General features: G+C 36.7%; 1 non-coding gene across 1 annotated transcript; it reads right to left on the reverse strand.

The window, feature by feature from the left end:
* Nucleotides 1-8942: 8942 nt before the first annotated feature.
* On the reverse strand, nt 8943-9045 carry LOC142169969 (small nucleolar RNA R71). The gene has a single exon (XR_012699588.1). It is a non-coding gene; the product is annotated as a small nucleolar RNA R71 (small nucleolar RNA).
* Nucleotides 9046-15772: the final 6727 nt, after the last annotated feature.

Consider the following 15772-nt stretch of genomic DNA (forward strand, 5'->3'; position numbering starts at 1 on the left):
ACACTACACATTTGAGGTAAGCAATTTTGGATGCTAAAACGAAGATTTTCTTATTGCTGGTTTTTTTCTGCTGTGAGTAATTACGAAAATGCCATTTATGTCCCTGTAAATTTCATATTTCTTTTAAAACTTCAAAATATCATATCTCCCTCATTTTAAGACCAATTTAGGTGATTTAAGAGGCTATATTGGGTGTAATCTCACAAGGATCTTGTTAGTCTTATCAAACATGAGTTTCCAGATTATCTAGGACCTGATTCAAGCTGGGACAACTACTGCATTATTTTTCTTATTGCAGAATTTAGTTACTTTTTCTCACAAGGTTTTGGAGCTCAGTTTTTGTCGATTTTGGAGGGAATTTTCACTACTTGGAATGGAGTAAGTATTTTTGACTCGTATTCATTATTATTTCATGATACCAACCTCGATTTTAGTGTTTGATTAATTATTTGGATTGGAGAAATTGAAGATTTTAGTAAAAACTTTCTAAAACATAAATTGATGGTTTGAAGGCCGATTTGAGGCCGAAATTGAATGATTTTGGTATGGTTGGACTCGTATGGGAATGGGTGTTCGAAATTTGTGACTTTGTCGGGTTCTGAGGTGCAGGCCTGGGGTTGACTTTTTGATTTTTGTTAAAGATCGAATCTTTTTTATCCGAAATTATTTTCTATGGTTTTTATTTATGATATTAAGTTATTTTGGCTAGATTCGAGCAGTCCGAAAGTGGATTTGTGCTGGAAGGGGTTATTAGTAGATAGATTTAGCTTGTTTAAGGTAAGTATCTTACTTAACTTTGTGTGGGGGAACTACCCCTTAGGATTTGGATTTAATTATACTATTTGAATTATGTGAAAGACGTGTATATGAGGTGACGAGTGTTTACACGGGCTTATATGTGAACAATTGACCGGTTTAGACTCTTAGGTCACTTATAGGTATTTAAAATAAGTTTGTATTATTTGTCCTATCTTTCGTTGTCAAGTTTATTCTTACACGCCTTAACTAAAGTTGCTATTACATGTTCTACTTTTTATTTGCCGAGGTTACTCTTATATGCATTTAGTGATAGTTGTAATTACATGCTATTTCACCCATTGTTGAGTTATTCTCATGAATTTATTTATAGTTGCTAGTTCTTGCTATCTCTTTCCTTATCGAGCCTAAGTTATGCATTTGATTTGAAGTTACTATTTCATGGAAATACCTTCAGTGTTGAGTTATTGAAGTTGTAGTTGTTGAAATCTATTAATACGGTTGTGGTTGAAATTGTTGGTTATTGGAATATCTTACCTTGTTGAATTGTTTCTCATTTATTTTATCATTATTGAGATTCTTGTACATATTGTGGTTGAGTCGTGGGCTATCTGTTGTGGTAACGTTGTTATTGTTGATTTGGTAATGTTGTGTCATATGGGCACGTGTGGTGCGAGTTGATTATTGTGTTGTGATATTGATGCACATGCGGCGGTATAAGGATAGGGGTTGATGTGCATGCGGCGAGATAAGGTAGGATTATATGCATGTTGCTAGTAAGGGAATTTCTTGAAGCCACACGGTGAGATAAGGGCGCTAAAGCGCATGAAGCTATTTCGGGAAAAATGTTTTCAAAAAAATATATGCAAGGCTCACGCGGCAATATAAGAAAGATTGTAATTGTGACTTGTGAAATGTGATTATATGGTGCGGTACCCCAGTTGTAATTCTTATTGTACATTCTATGTTGGAATGGCTCGTTGATTGAACGGTTATTGTATTTCCTTAAATCATTTCACTTATATTTTGATTGTAATTGGTTATTGTTGTTATTCTTGTGTTGGAACAATTGTGACTTCTTATGTGAGTCATGCATTCTATGTGATTTGCTGTGTTTCTTTAATGTGCCAATTTATGCTTCCGTTGTTACTTGGTAAATTGATTGACAAGATGAATTTACTTGCGTGGAGTCATTATCTCATATTATGTTGAGTTGTTGGCATCATAACGGTTTTAAATAAAAGAATTATTAACATGATTTATTTTATGTGTCTCTTCTGATAGAACTCGTTATCTCGCTGGGTGCTTTACTATTTTAAATGGTTATAACATTTTACTTTGATTGGGTTCTCAAATTAAACTCATCACCCTATTTGATATTTTACTGTTACACCCCATGTTTTCGTACGTGAGAGTACATCATAAGTCAATTGATGTAAGCTCAGAAATGAGAGCATTTTTGAAAGTACATATGGTAAGTTAATCATGTTACCTTGGAGGTTACATATATTTAAGATCATAGATAACAAGTACCAGGAGGGTTGAAAGACTTAGAAGCTAAGCAAACTGAAGAAAATAAGTTTTGTCGAATGTCGACAAGTTGGGAATGTTATAACATGTACTTTTGGGGTGATACTAGGTTTCTTACTATGATAAGGAGATTATGTTAAGAGTTATTTTAGTCATATGATAGTCGTGTATTACATTTTAAAGTCAAGCGAGTTGTGGAACAAAAGTTGGCAAAGTTCATGACAAGTTACATTCATAAATGTGCTAAAACTCAGGTCAAATGTAGCGGAGCGTTTCTCCTAATATAATTGGAATTAAGGGATGATCCACATATTAAATTGAAGGTCTACGAGTCTAATTTCTAACTCATTAAACCGTTTGTCAATACGATATCAGAGTAGAGAGATGTTTGCAGTTTTGCCAGACTGCGCAGACTGCATAGGTGACAAGTAGGTATGTCACTAAAGCTTTTTGAGCAATATATTTCGTGCGTTATATGAGGTCTTTTTGGGACATATTATATACAAAATTGAAGGTTGTGGAATGTAGTTTCCAATACTCTTAACTGTTCATTCATACGACATCCGGATAAAATGATATAAGCGTCGGAAGATGGGCCAATGAGAGGGTGCCAAGCTAGCACCTCTTTGACTTTTCCAAACTTGATATATATAGGTCTTAGGCCGTGTTTATATTCATTTTTCCATAGCACACGACCATAGAACACCCATAAACATATCCATAAGCTCTCTTATAGAGTTTCAAAGGATATTAACATCCCGGGCACGAAATCAAGAAGCGGTAACATTAAAACAATCCATACGACGTAAGTATCGCTATATCGCCTCTCTTTTTCTTTGTAGTTTGAGTTTTGGAATATATTTAATATTTAATAAAATGCCTAATTTCTATATTTAAGCTATTATATATCAAGTAAGGTTGATAAATTCATTTCCTAATATATAGAACTCACGAGACGGTGATCAGAAGCCGTGAGTTTGATTTATTTCACTTTTAGTGGGCTGTTTTGTAGTCCACTCATGTTGGCCTATTGTTCTGCTGATTTATGGAGTTTGGAAGGATGAAGGGCTTGTAGAAATGCCACATGTGGTATGGTAGTAGGCTGGTCGCTCGTCGTTGCAATTTCAGGTTAATTGATAACTTATTGATTGGGTGTGTTATGGTATATTTGGGGGTTGTGTTGTATTGAAGGTCCCGAATTGTAGTTGGGTTGTTTTTGAGTTGCTAATTGTATTGTGTTTGTATCTCGCCTATAGTAGGCTTGATGGAGCAGTAAAATCAGGGAAAATGTTGTCCGTTTTATTTAAGAATCGAGTTATCGTTTGAGATACGTGATATACTAGCGCCATCTAAGTTGTACATGTATTTCTTTGTTATACGGTTGGTGCGCTAGTTGTCGTAAGCTTGTTTTTGAGTTGCATTAACGACTTGAGGTATGTTAAGGCTATCCCTTCTTTCCTTTTGGCATGATCCATATGATACAACGAAATGAGCAAACACGCAACTTTCTCAAATGACTCTATTCTTAGAAGTACTAGGGGTGACTATGTTCTTGATTCCCCATGTGTCTTGTTATTATTTCGTTTGTTCATGGGTTTCAGAAAATATGCAGGTTGATAAAGTTTATTTCATGATATTAACCCAAGGCATATTGATCTTATGTCATTCCAAGAGATCTTATTGACTTACTTCATTTTGCATTGCATTCATTTATACATGTATAATGACCCATGACCAGATGGCGTTATATACGCGTATAGTATATGTATATGGGGTATGGGGAAAGGTTATGGCGTTATATACGCACCACCACCTGATCAGCTGGTATACGTTGATGATTTCTCCCACAGGGGCCGAGATGATATGATGATGCCCTTAGAGGCTTGATAATATTATGTACGCATATGCCTATGCATAGTATGACATTTATACACATATGCATGACATTATAAATGTTTCATAATTCACAGAGCTATTCAGACTTACAGGTTAAGTTCTTTACTCCATGTTCCTTTCATGTCTTTTCTATACTCCTTTCATGCCTTACATACTCGATACTTTATTTGTACTGACATCCCTTTTGCCTGGGGACGTTGCGTTTCATGCCCACAGATCCCGATAGACAGGTTGAGAGTCATCCTACTAGTAGGCTATTAGCTCAGTAGAAGGCACTCCACTTGCTCCGGAGATGCATATTTTGTCAGTATGATTTGGACATGTATTGATTGGTATGGCGGGGCCCTGTCCCGACCTTTATGACGTTTATGTACTCTTAGAGGCTTGTAGACAGATGTCATGTATATGGATACTTGTATGGCCTTGTCGGCCTATGTTTTGAGTATACAAATGATCATGTCGGCCTTAGAGGCCCGTATGTCATATGTATAAGTTTCTATATCATGTCGGGTCGTCCGATGTCTAGTATTCCCGTTATCTCATGACGGCCCTTCTGGCCCACTTACCCATGATGACATGATAAGAAAGATATGTTATATTGGTACTCGGTTGTGTAAGGCACCGGGTGCCCGTCGCGGCCCTGCGGCTTGGGTCGTGACATTTACTTTACTTAAAATTGCTATCACGTGTTACTATAACAAATTCTATATTTAATTCGTTAACATAAGTGATGTTTTACTTTGTTGTAACCCGTTATTTTACTTTACCTTATTGATTTCTAAACTAAATTCATTTGATACTCCATTTTGTATAAATTTTACTTTATTTTACTTTATTTAATTTCTAAAACAAACTTATTATCTCATTTAACGCCTTACTTTATTCAAGATAGTTATTATGCCTTATTATGTTTGAATAAATCTCTCAAACATTTTAGTTGATATTTGAAACGGATACAACGTACATGGTAGCACGTGCACTTTTTCATGCGAAGGTGATCGATAATGTGGGCACGAGGTGCCATGCGTGTACGATTCGGAATTGTGGCTTATGATTTGTGTATACGAGGTGTGGCGCCTCAAGGTAGTTCTTGTTGTAAGTCATGCATTGAGAATGATTTGATTACTTGAATTGTCATTTGTTTCCTTAATTGAGTTCATTCATATTTCATCCGTGTTTTGATCATGTTGCTACTTTGTTACCCGTTTACTTCTTGTTGCCAGTTGTTTTTCTATTATTCCATTATTTGTTTTATATTAACAATTTTTACACTGTATCCTTGCATTGATGTTCTTCCCATTTCTAGCTGTATGTTTATACCTTGCATAGGTTTTATGTCTAGTGAGTGTCTCGACTTACCTCGTCACTATTCCACTGAGGTTAGTCTTGATACTTACTGGGTACCGCTGTGGTGTACTCATGCTATGCTTCTGCATATCTATGTACTTCTAATGGTGTTGTTTTTGAGAGTTTTATCTGAGCGACTGGAGACTTCACGATATACATGCTTGACGTTCGCAGGCCTCAGAGTCACCCTTGAATATTATCTTTACTATTGTTTATCTTCATTTAAAAACATTATTATACTTAGAGATTCTAGTGTATTTTAGAAGAGCTTATGACTCCGTATTACCGATTTTGGGAAATGTACAAATGTTGGTCGTTTTCAGCTATGTATGTCATTTACTAGTTTATGTTTAATGATTAAATAGTTTAAATATGTTATTAACTTAGCATATGTTAGGCTTACCTAATCTTAGGGAGTAGGTACCATCACAACTTCCTAAGATAGGAGTCATAGGTCGTGACAGAAATGAATAAGGTATATTAACTCATATAGACTATATATAAAGTGTAACAAATGAGTCATATTTCGAAAGAATATGCTAAGTGTGAAAATGAGTTCAGGCAATGTATAATTAAATGTGTAACAAAAATATGCAACAAAATACAACAACAACAATAGCCCAGTGAAATCCCACAAGTGGGGTCTTGGGAGGGTAGTATGTACGCAGACCTTACCCCTACTCCGGAGGAGTAAAGAGGCTATTTTCGATAGAACCTCGACATAATAAGATGAAAACGTGACAGTGTAGCTGTAAAAGCAAAGGAATCCAGAAATATAACACCAACAACGTAATAACCGAAAATTGAGAGAAAAGTAATAACACTAAGCAGTAACAATAGCACAGTACTACAAATACGATGGAATAATATGGACACAACAAGAGCCACTAACATCCTAAGACAAAGCACTTCAAGACTAGCTACCTACAACCTAACCTACAACCCTAATAAAGTACTAATGGCACAACTAGAGCCACTAGCAGCCTAAAACAAAACAATATCAGACTAGCCTCATATCTCCTAACCTACAACCCTAATGCTCGAGCTCCAAAACTTCATATCAAGGGCCATGTCCTCAGAAATCTTCTGCCTGATCACCTCTCCCCAATATTTCTTAGGTCGTCATCTACCTCTCCTTATACCCGTCAAGGCCAGCCGTTCACACCTCCTAACCAGGGCATCCAGGCTTCTCATCTGCACGTGCCCTGATGGTAGGCTATAGTTACATGTTTTAGTCGCTTATTGCACTCTAATTCACTGCACTTTACTTGTGTTGAGCTTTAATTGATAGTGTTTTGCACTTATTGTGTGTTTTATGCCTTGTAGGAGTAATTTCGAGCTATGTAGATATTATGGAATGAATTTGAGTAATTTTGAGCTTTGAAGTCTAAGTAAAAGCCCAAGGGATTAAGCCGGGATCGTGTTCAGGGGTCGAGGACCAAGTCTGGACGTCAAAAATCGAAGCAAAATCCATACTTTGAGAAATGCCCACTGCCGCGGCGCATGGGTTGTCGTGCTTGTGCAATTCCTTATTGCCTGTCAGAATTAGCTCTCTGGATTTCCCCACTAATTCCACGCATGGTGCGTTGCCCCATGTGGCATGTCTGTGTATGTTTTACATAGTAATTTTCCTATTTCGGCTAGGAGAAGGTGATTTCATCTGGGCCTGACCCTACTTAGTATAAATACATGGAAAAATATTATTTTCTGGACTTTTGACACATATTCGACCTGAGGAGGCTACGGCGGAGTTGGAAGAACACGAGCACAAGTATTTCATCAATCCTTCATCACTCAAGATATGAGTTTGGATTGAATTTATGTTTTCTTATACTTTAACTTTATTTGTGATGAATTGCTCCATATCTATGCAGTAGTTCTCTTTAGGGTTTGATGGATTTGGTGTTTTGATGATTGTTTATAGATTATAACTCTAGTTTTATATATTGAAGTATTTTTGGATGATTTAATTATTGCATTTATATTCACTTATTCATGTAATCGAGAGAGGCGTAACTTGTGATATCTTTGCATTACATTGTTGGTTGAGTTCATTAATTTTTCTTAGTAATCGAAAGAGGCTAGTTGAATCATTGATTAATCCTAGTTAGGAGAATAATCGAAAGAGGTTTTCCTCAAGACCAATCCACTACGCATTCTTGCATATCTTCACGTGCTTAAATTGGTTCATCTTGCGAGGTTAAGACTTAATCGAGAGAGGAGTTTTGCTGAACGTTTGAACTAATAATTGAGTAAATTCGACAAACTCACTTAAACATTAGAAGTGAATTGTCTAGAGTTAGATCCCAATAATTAACTTGCACCTATCCTATCAACCCCTATTTTCTCTCATTGATAACTTCCTTGCTCACCCTTTGTTGCGATTGTCATTAGTCAATAGTTAATTGTAGTTAGAAATCATAGAAATCTCAATTGTTGATCATCTTGGATAGCAATCATGCTAGAAACTATAAGAACACTATTTAAATCCAATCCCTGTGGATATGATATTATACTACACTATATTTGATTATCGAGCATAATTTAATTACGTGTTTTGAGCTCCTCAAATTTTGGCGCCGTTGCCGGGGATTGGCAATCAACAGTGTCTGAAATAGTTTGTAGTGCTAATTCAGGAATTTTTATTTTATTTTATTTTATTTTCCCTTTTTACATTTGGTGTTTTTTGACTGTGCGCATGTTACAAGTTAAGATTAGTACATGACTCGAACTTCTGCGAAGGAAGTGCTACCATACGAGCTAAAAATTAAAAAACAACCACGACAACTGAAGAAGGAAAGAAATCTCACCGAGATGTTAGAAAAGGTTGGGCAATCCTCAACCAAAGAAACTATGGCTGGAAACGGTGATGATAATGTAGATTTGGCTGCAAGGTATGTAGTACAACAATGAGAAAAAATTGCACGGTATGCTGAGGAAGCAGCTATTAAAGATGCACAGATTATCTAGGAAGAGGAGAGGGGTCGGAGAATTGCTCAAAATCAACCCTTGGGTGAAAATCAATTCAAAAATATAGCTCTCATTCGTGGGAGACCTCTGGGCGATTATGCTAGATCGATCTACAATCAAGGCTTATCAAGTGTTAGACCACCTCTAATTGTAGCAAACAATTTCGAGTTGAAGCAAGGGTTGCTTCAAACCCTTCAGAATTGTTGTATCTTCAGAGGAAAGCCAAACGAAGATCCAAATACATAATGGACTTCGAGGAGATTATGAACACCTTTCAATACAATGGTGTATCACGAGATGCATTGTACTTAAGGGCATTCCCCTTCACACTCAAGGATGATGCAAAGCAGTGGCTTTGAAGCTTACCCACGGGTTCGATTAGAACATGGGAGGAGATGACCAGAAAATTCCTTGATAAATATTTCTCCTCAGCTAAAACGGAAAAGTTTAGAATAAAAATTTATAACTTCTGCCAGAAAGATACTGAAATTATTTTTGAAGCATGGGAGAGGTTTAAGAGATAGTTCGAAAGTGTCAACATAGCAGAATTGAACTCTGGATGCAACTCCAGGACTTTTGGGAATGGATTGACACCAGCCTCACGTAGAACATTGAGCAATGCAGCTAGAGGCCCCTTGATGAAGAAGACTCCAGAGGAGATAGTTACAATTCTTGATGAGTTATCTGAAGATGCAAATCAATGGCCCTCTGAGAGTGCTGAAAGAAGAAGATCGACTGGTGTTCACCAAGTTAATGCTAATACATCTGTGCAGGTACAACTTGATGCTATGGCTAAAGAAATACGAAAGCTGACCTTAGCCTAGATACAAAATGAGCCTCACACAACTTGTGATATATGTGGAAGAAGACACCCTACTCATGAGTGTCAAGCCTTAACTGAGGAAGTAAATGTTGTGGGGAACTATAATTTTAATGCAATGGGTCAGAGGCACCCCGATTTTTCATGGAGTTCACCTAGAGGTACTGCGAATGCTGGGCAACAAAATAACTCTAGACCGCAGGGACAAGGAGCTCCAGTATACAAAAATTAGCAGAGGCAGTAATTTCAGCCTCAACAGCCCATTCAGCCTGGTCTAGAAGATCTAATGAAGGTCTTCATTATCAAGACAGATGAGAGGTTGGATGCTCATGGAGCAGCTATCAAAGATTTGGGCACATCTTTTCGGAACCTGGAGAGACAGATTAGGCAGATTGCAACAATATTATCTGAGATAGCTCCAAGAACTCTCCCCGCTGATATTGAGAGAAATCCCAAAGAAATAGTAAATGTTGTAACTCTGAGAAATGGGCAAGTATTGAAAGATCTCACCCTAATCCAAAAGGATGTGATACTTGAAAAAGAAAGTGGGGAGCCGCTGAAGAATGATGTTGATTAAAAGAAGAAGGGCCAGAAAAAAGCTGAGAAAAAGAAGAAGGGAGAAACTTCGAGAAGGGAGGAACATGATGAGAGCGAGCGCATGCCTGCTTTACCTTTCCCTCAAAAGCTATATAGAGAAAAGTTGGACAAGCAGTTTGGGAAATTTCTGGATATGCTGAAACAGGTTCATGTAAATTTGTCATTCACAGAAGTGCTCTCACAAATGTCTGCTTATGCCAAATTCTTGAAGGAGATCCTTACAATGAAGAGGAAAATCGAGGAGACCTTAGTGGTCAAGCTCACAGGGCATTGCAATGCGATATTGCAAAACAAACTCCCACAAAAGTGTGCAGATCCAGGGAGTTTTACTACCCTTGCTCTTTAGGAACTATTAATTTTGATAAGTCATTATGTGATTCTGGTGCCTTAATTAATTTAATGCCTCTATCTATTTACAGAAAACTGGAGAAGGAGATTGGAGAGATAAGGTCGGTGCCAATATCTTTGCAGCTGGCAGACCAAACGACTATAATACCCGAGGGGATAGTGGAAAATATGATAGTTCGGGTGTATAAGTTTGTATTTCCTGTAGACTTTATAGTGATGAATATGGAGGGAAAAAAAGACGTCCCCCTTATCCTAGGAAGACCATTCTTAGCAACGGGTAGAGCAATATTGGATATACATGAGAGGAAACTCGTGCTCAGAGTGGGGGAGGAGACTATGAGTTTTGAGATAAATATAAAAAGGGGGCACAAAAAGAAAGACCAGCTGCAGGTGTTGAATGGAAAGTGAAGGGCTCGAAAGAAAGGGATGCAGTGAGTGAGAAAGATAAGTGTGGGGTGTACCCCAAGAAGGCTGAGAAGAAGTTGTCTGCATGAATGTGCACATTAGTTCGGGCGCGAGAAATGGAGCCCGACTTCGACTCAGACCCCGACTAGATGTTTAGGGAAGTTTCCTTTACCTTATATTTTTTAATTGTGTGTCATGGGGACATGCCACAACTTAAAGTGTGGGGTGGGGGATATTTGTATGTATGTTTGTTTGTATGTATATTAGTTTTCTTTTTGTGTTAATTGTAGTAGTTAGAGATAGAAAATAAAAAACACATAAACATTTTAAAATTTTTGATTTTTTCCGACGATGGATATCATTCGACAGGTTTCTTGAGGGATTAAAGTAGAAAGAAAAAGACAAAAAAAAAAAATTTTTGTTAGGTAGTGTAATAATACCCCCTTGATTTTTCTTTGTGTCGCTGTTCTTTTTCAAGGGTTTTGTTTGAACTGGGTGTAGTTAGTTTTTATTTTGTTAGAAGTAGGAAAAAACCTTGTGCTGTGATTTGAACTGAAATCAATATCTCTTGGCTTTATTATGCCTTGAGAATAGTAAATGCTTTAGTTGTGACGCTTAGGCTCAGTTTTTTATTTTTGTAAAAGTACCTTAAATTGTATGTTCTTAACTTTGCTTAACTGCTTTGACTAGAGTTTATTGATAGTCCGATCCTGAGTGAGTTACGTTCCATGTGTGTGTGAGGTTTTACGTTCCATGTGTTAGTGTGAATTGAATAGTATGAAAAGAATTGTATTTAAAGAATGCATATCAACTCAAAATGTTTAAACAAAGGTTTGGATATTCACGAGAATAAGCTTAAAAGAATTGACCTATAATTGAAGATAAAAGTTTTAAATGGGTGACTAAAGTATGAGAGACTTGTACTAAAGGATGGAGTAAAAAGAAAAGAATAATTATTTGCACATGAATAATTTGATAAAAGAAATAAAGTGTGAAAATATTAACATGAATAAGTATAAAGAATTATATCACAAAAATGTATATGTAACAAAATATTCTAAAATTTGAAAGAATTAATACAAACAATTAGTCTATGAAGAATTATAATATTAATTGGTAAATAATTACCCACAAATTAATTAGTGTAAACAAAATAATGTGAGAATGTGATGAAGAATGATAATAAAAAAGATCCTAATATTTTCATTGTTTATGTTAAAGCCAATTATATCTATTTACAAGTGGGAAAATACTTAAACTATTTATTACCTTACAAATATTTGGACAATTAAGTTGATGATTAGCTTAACATGATATTCTAAATATAGCTAATTTAGCACACACAAGCGAACACAAATTAAGCACGTAGGTTAAAAAATAAATATGGCATCTAACTAGTATTTACTATACTTGTATTTTGAGTACAATCAAGAACAGAAAGTACGAGGGGGGAGGGGTGGGTTTCAAAGTGGTTTGTTTTTTATTTTTCTCCGAGGGATATCTGTGAAAAGTAACTTCCAGGTAAGGTACCTCGCAAAAATAAAAAAGACAAATATGTTAGTAAAATAATTTAAAATGAAAATAAACTAATAAAGTGTGAAATTATTTTTGAAAATGTTTTTGGAAACGGTTTTTGAAAATAGTTTGAAAATGTTTTTGGAATAGGTTTTTGAAAATAGTTTAAAAATATTTTTGGGGAATGTTTTTGAAAATAGTTTGAAAATCTTTTTGGAAGGCTCGTATTGTATATTTGATTTCCGAGCCCTCAAAGGAGCCAAGAATAAGCATAAGTAGTAGCCAACAATCGCAACCAAGAACGTATCTTATCCGATAGTTTTCTCAAGCGATTAGCACCCAAATGGGGAAGAAACGATCAAGCCAGTATTAAAATAAAAGGATTAGGCGATAGTTTTCAACACCAACTGTAACAGTGACAAACTCACACCATAATTGAACCAAACGAGCCATGAAAAGAGCAAGCACTAGTCTATTAGGAACAGTTTATCGACAAAAACAAATGTAGCATCAAGAACGACTAAATCGATCAAAATAATATGACGACGATCTGGCAACTGAGAAAAACTCATTGCTGGAGGTCATTGTCGGATCTGCCATTTTCTGGTTGATTTTTGGTCAAGCACAATACATCAAGGCACCAAGAAAACAAGGTTCGGCCAGAGAAATACACAAAGATCACCAAAGGAACAAGATTCAGTCAGATCTAAACCAAGGGAGCTCCAGATCTCCACTCTGTTTCATTTCTTTTTAACTCCAGCTCGTTTTACAGTTGGGCTCATTGAAGGCAAGAGAGAAGGGAGAGAGGCGGCCATGGAGTAGGTCACCAGTATTTGGCCAGCAGTGATAGTTGTCCGATGATTGGACAGGTAAAGAGACGAGGGATAGTGAGGGATCGAGAACCCCTTTAGAAAAGGGAGCAGACGACTGTTTTTAAAGGATGAAATGAGAGATTGAAAAAGTCGTTTAAGGTTTCAAAAAACCCTTCTCAAAACTATGATATAGTCCCCTCAATGTGTAGTGTGGGTGTGTGCAAAATATATGTGGCCCTCATTTAAGCAAAAATAAAAGGTAAATACAAAAGGAATATATTTGGTCAAGATATAAAACCACTACCCACTACTTTAAAAGCCATGGGCAAAAACTATGTACTCCTAATACTATGTGCTATAATACAGTGGTGTCACGACCCAAAATCTTAATTTGTTGTGATGGCGTCTAAACACTTGCTAGGCAAGCCGACAATCACATAAGAACTAAACATTTGATAAAACATGTTTTAAATAAAACTCAACTGTAGAAATCTCATAAATATCTGACACGAATAACTAAAATGCTTCCACAACCACCCCAAAATCTTGTGTCAACGAGTACCTAAGCACTAATAAGTATCAACATAACTAAAACTATAGTATAATATCTTAGTAATAAAATAATACTGAAGAAAATAAAAATAAAGAGAGTCAAGGTCTGCGGACGTCATAGTAGCTACCTCAAAGTCACCCAGTACTGGCACAGATCTAGCAATTGCCTCGCCCAGATATATCTGGATCTACACATGAAGTGCAGAGTGTAGTATGAGTACAACCGACCTCATGTACGAAAGCAGTGACGATCTCAGAAGGATACAGTCAGAACCAAATATGATGAAAACACATATATGATAATGATAATGACAATAAATAACTCAGGAAAATTTCCATAATCAACTCGCTCATGGTACAGAAATTTAGACATGCTTTAAGTTCACAATTAATGACCAACGCTGATAAGAACATGTCAAGTATAGCTAGCATGAGGAATGGTATGTATCTATGCCTACATATAAAATATGCATGTCAAATGTACGATTTCACAGTGATATTCCTAGGTAGTCACACTCTCAGAGTACAGAATCTGTCTAATCTCAAATTCCCACTCATCACACACACAATCATTCAACACTGTACGGGTGCTTGGCATCAATGCCCCTCTCCAAAGCACGTGTATATATTACTGTGCCTACTCTCACTACTGGTATGTCAGACTCCGAAGGGACGGATCCTACCCAAGCGATCAAAAATCCTATAAGGCCTGCTACAGCGTGCAACCCAATCCATAATAATAGATAAGCTAATAAGGCCTATGTAATGACCTGGCCGGTTATTTTAAATATTTTAGTCCCGTTCCACTATTTATTGCTTCCTCTATGTTATATTGTAGTTTTGTGACTTGCCGAGGTAGTTGGTTTGGTTTCGGGTAAGTTTCGGAGTGAATTGGGACACTTAGTCCCAAAGTTAGAAGCGAAAGTTGAAAGAGTTGTCCGGAGTTTGATTTTTGTGTAACGACTCAGGAATAGAGTTTTGATGATTCCGATAGCTTCGTATGGTGATTTTGGACTTAGGTGTACGTCCGGATATTGATTTGGAGGTTCGTAGGTCGTTTTGGCTTGAATTGGTGAAAGTTGGAAAGTTGAAGGTTTGAAAGATTGAGAAGTTTGAGTGAGAGTTGACTTTATTGATATCGGGTCCGAATTTTGGTTTCGGAAGTTGGAAGAGGTCTGTTGTGTCATTTGTGACTTATGTGCAAAATTTGAGGTCATTTGGAATTGGTTTGGTATGTTTCGGCATTAGTTTTAGAAGTTAGAAGTTCATAAGTTTATTAGGCTTGAATCGATGTTCGATTTGTAGTTTTGGCATTATTTGATATGATTTGAGGCTTAGAGCGAGTTCGTATCATATTTTAGGACTTGTTGGTATGTTCGGACCGGGTCCCGGGGGCCCCGAGTGTGTATCGGATTGAGTTTGGACCATTTGTTCTTGTATTAAGATTTCTACTTTCCTGTGTTTCTGGTTTCCTTCACTGCGTTCGTGAAGGTTCACCTGCGATCGTGTAGGGTCCTTGTTGGCATATGGAATTTGCTCTTCGCGATCGCATAAAGCAGGACGTGTTCGCGGAAGGTTAGAATATTGTGCACTGCGGACGCAGTTAGGGAATCGGGATCGTGTAGAAGGAAGGAGAGGTTGTGGGAAGGCATGCATTGCTCATCACCGGTCATCGCATTCGCGGCTGTATTCTCGCGATCACGTATGAGGATTTTGTGAGCTGGAGTAATTTGTTCTCCGCGATCGCATTTGTTTATTCGCTACCGCGTAATAACTGGGCAACATATATTTAATTTCCAAATCGAGGGTTTTTTTCCATTTTTCATCTTTAGCGTTAGAGACCTCGGTTTTGGGAGATTTTGGAAAAGATTTTCAGTTGATCGGGGTAAGTGATTTTGACTCGGATTTGATTATTATACATGAATCCATCATTGTTTTTACCATTTAAATAGTGTTTTGAGTAGGAAAAATTGTGGAAATTTGTGAAAACTTCATAAGCTATATTTTGAGGATTTGAAGGTTGAATTGAGGTCAGAACTGAATAATTTTAGTATGGTTGGACTCATTATTGAATGGGTGTTTGAATTTTTTTAAGTTTGGTCGGATTCCGAGATGCGGTCCTGGGTTTGACTTTTTGGAGTTGACCTTTTGATTTTCTTTAAAGATTGCAACTTTATTATCCGAAATAGTTTTATGATTTGTAATTATGGTATAAAGTTATTTT

The sequence above is a fragment of the Nicotiana tabacum genome, chromosome 15 (assembly GCF_000715075.1).
Source record: "Nicotiana tabacum cultivar K326 chromosome 15, ASM71507v2, whole genome shotgun sequence".
NCBI classification, from domain to species: Eukaryota; Viridiplantae; Streptophyta; class Magnoliopsida; order Solanales; family Solanaceae; genus Nicotiana; species Nicotiana tabacum.